Here is a 3,727-nt window from a genome sequence, read left to right as displayed (position 1 = left end):
AACATCATCGGCGCGCCGCCCCCTCCAGACGGGGTTTTGGCGCCCCCTCTGGTGCTGCACCCCTATATGCGTTGCATATGAACACCCACTTTTTGCGCCACTGTGTGTATGTCTGATGTAGATAGGAAACCAGTACAGTCCAACTAAAAAAATGAAAGAAAAAAAAAGAAAAGAAAAATTTTGACATTAATCTCAGAAATTTTCTATAAAAAGTCTGGGAAATTTCCAAGTTTCAAAAGTCACACATTTTTAGATATTTCAAACTCAGAAATTGTCAAAGGTTTTTTTTTTTTTAAATAATTTTGTTTAGATTAATCAGAAAATTTCAGAGTTTTCCTAACTTGTTTTAGACTTTTTCAGAAATGTTCAGGTTTTTTCTACAAAATTTCTAATATTGTTAATATTTTTGAGCTTTTTAATGGAAATTTACTCCTTTTTTGTTCTAAATACACCATTGTATACACTACATCTTCTTTCCAGGAATGCTAAAGCTAGTCAGCATGGTGGACAAACAGTTTTTCCTGAAACTGTAAGTTGTTCCTCCTCCATTAATACACTGAACAGTGTACATGAGCTTGATTGACAGCACTTAGACCCTCCTTCTGGTTCTGATTGGCTGTTTTTGACCAGCTCATGTACACTTTGTGAACGCTTCTTCAGATGGCAGTAGCAGCACTGGAAGGAGCTGAAACAGATCGATTTTTTCACTCTATCTGTTTCTCTCTGAACTGTCCTCTTCAAGAGATTTTCTTGGAGTGTCTTCAGTCAGAGGCTTCTTCAAATTTGTTGCAATGCAGACCGCTACAAGAAATCTTTCCTGCCAAAATCCATCACTGACTATAATAACTCTTTGAAGAATTTGAATTAATATGAGTTACAACATTTAATTTCCTTTAGGCATCAATGACGTATTTTTGAATTTGAATTAACAAGTATGTAAAAACCATATTTACAGTATATTTAATCAGCATGTCATTTGAAAACAACTCGCTTCATGGGGAGGATGTCAACTTTTCCACACAAAATAAATCAAGCTAAATACTTTGTTTTAAATGTAGAAAACTTACCTGCAAACATGAAGATCACGTCTTCTCCTCTCTTCGATGAAGAAACCTTACACTCGGTATCGCAAGCTGACACTGGCGACGGCAGTCTCTCCCTCACAAACAGGTAACATAATAATGTGATTCACTGAATGCACACGATTGTTCTACGTTTTAAAATGAGAAACCAGGCCAATGCTGGTTGTATTTCTCCATTTAAAACATGTGAATTCAATGTGCAAATAAACATCCGTGTACTTCTATACAAACTGAGGATTTTGTATTGACTTCTGTTCGTTTTTGCTACTGTATTTATGCCTAAACCTAACCAATACTAGTACAACTCTGGAAAAAATTAGGAGACCATTTAAAGTGATCCGTTTCTCTGATTTGGCTTTTTGTTCTTTTATTCTATGAATTACTGACATGTCTCTGAAATTACAAGCAAAAAGTTTTGTATTTATTTGCAGGAAATGAGAAATGATCAAAATAACAAAAAAGATGCAGTGCTTTCAGACCTCAAATAATGCAAAGAAAACAAATTCATATTCATTTAGAAACAACAACACTGATGTTGTAACTCAGAAAGAGTTCAGAAATCAAGATTTGGTGGAATAACCAGGAGGTTTTCAATGGGGCTCACTGCAGCGGGCTCTTCATTTTTTCCAGATCTGTATATCTGAGAGCATTACTGTGTAATTGTTGCACTCAAAACGTCTGATTTCTCTCAAAAACAATCTGCTTAATTACCCCAAAAAGTGTAGTTTTGTTATTATCTATTCCTGCAACTGAAACAATATATACTTATGTAAAGATATATGCCTCAACGCGAAAAATGGGTAAATATTAACTACTGAAGGAACAAGTATTCATATTTAGGTCAAATGTAGATTATAGTTACAAACTCTTTTATCCCAATAAGCAAAGGTGTGCAGTAAAGTAATTACTGCTACATTAACATTTGTAGTACTTACCTAAGATCTTTATCCAGTGTTTTATCATAACCATAATTAACTAACTGAAGTCAAATCACTGAATTATCCAATAATAATGGTCTTATTTTTTCTGAATTATTGTTTCTTTATTGTTTCTCTATTTTAAGCTCCATAATTGCGATGAGGTTCTACTTTATTCTGTCGCTTCATGAACCAAATACCTGTTGTGAATATTTCTATGTTAGAGAACTGCAAGTTGTGCATAAAAGACCGAAACACTGAACAGTTCGAAATGAGCATTCAAAGGTTCAGACAAGGTCAACATTACGTTCACCTGCTGAAGTTTACAGCTCATTTTAACTTTAAGTTTGAATTTATAAGCAACTCAAACATGGATTTTGCTTTGAAACGCCATTTTGTTATAAGATGGATGTTGCATCCTGGCAGTTATTTCACAGACTGTAATTGATTAATGCAAAGCAGCAACAGCATCACTCCCACAGCCAGACTGGGATGAGGATCCTCAAACAAAAACACCCATTCATAAGGGAGGCTGGGGAGGAAAGGAGGAAGGCGGGAGGCGTTGGGGGGAGTTGCTATACATTTAGTCAAATCTGCATAAGTTATTTTAAGCCGGGAGGTTTAAAAGTTCATTGTGCTCATGAGCCAAACTGACACGAGACAGCAGCAGATCAGAGCAACAATAAAATTAAAAGAGGGCAGAGAAATAAAACTGAACTGGCTCATAAAACCAGCAGGGAGACAGACAGAGAGAAAGAGACAGAGAGAGAGAAAGAGAGAGAGAGAGAGAGAGAGAGAGAGAGAGAGAGAGAGAGAGACAACAAAAGCTGGGGACCAACAAAAGCCCTACATGCCATGAGGAGACAGATGGTGCCTTCACGTGTTCTCTGTAAAATTGTAAACCGTGGGATAAACGTTAGGATCCGTTTAAGCACGGTGGGAGCAAATTTATAACAATGCAAAATATTTACAAAAACGGCGTCCAAAACTTCTCATGTGACCGATTACAACAAAAACACACCAAGGATCTTTTCTTATATTTTAATAATTAAAATAACTTCAACTATTTTCAGTATTGCAAAGTTAATTTATTTTATTAGCTCCATTCATTTATATAGATTATTTAATCAGATACTGATGTTTTGAAGCCGTTATTTCATTTCATTATGGTGATTTTCCACTTATCAGATGAATAATAAACATTTTAAATACAGAAATGTGAAAAGTATGCAATGCATATTACCTAAAGGTTTTAAAATATGAGAAAATAATCTAATGCAAAAATATTGTAGTTTTATTAAAAATTAAACAGCTTGAACATCAGCAACAGCTATTTTTAAAAATGCATCTGTAGTAATAATTTAAGCATTAATAGATCTGTTTGGCAGACTAATACTTTGGGAATTTGATTATTCACAAATCCAAATGCACGTTTTAGCATATTTTCAGTTTTTTTGTAGAATAATTGCGCTGAAAATCTATTACAGAATCATACTAAAATTAATAGAATATTCTTTAGATCTAAGTTTTCTTGTCATTAGGATGTAAACTTGCATGTGTAGCATAATTTCCCTGAAAAACCTCATGATAAAATTGCTCAAGTAAAAGTAAGAAATGCAGCATAGTTAGAATACTCCCAAAATTAAATTTTTTGCAAACAGTAAAATAAAACTGAGGCAAAAATAGTGAGTTAAAGGCTTGTAACACAAGGTATTAATCTGGCCATTT

Source organism: Poecilia reticulata, linkage group LG1 (assembly GCF_000633615.1).
Source record: "Poecilia reticulata strain Guanapo linkage group LG1, Guppy_female_1.0+MT, whole genome shotgun sequence".
NCBI classification, from domain to species: Eukaryota; Metazoa; Chordata; class Actinopteri; order Cyprinodontiformes; family Poeciliidae; genus Poecilia; species Poecilia reticulata.
Note: the sequence above shows the minus strand (reverse complement) of the source record.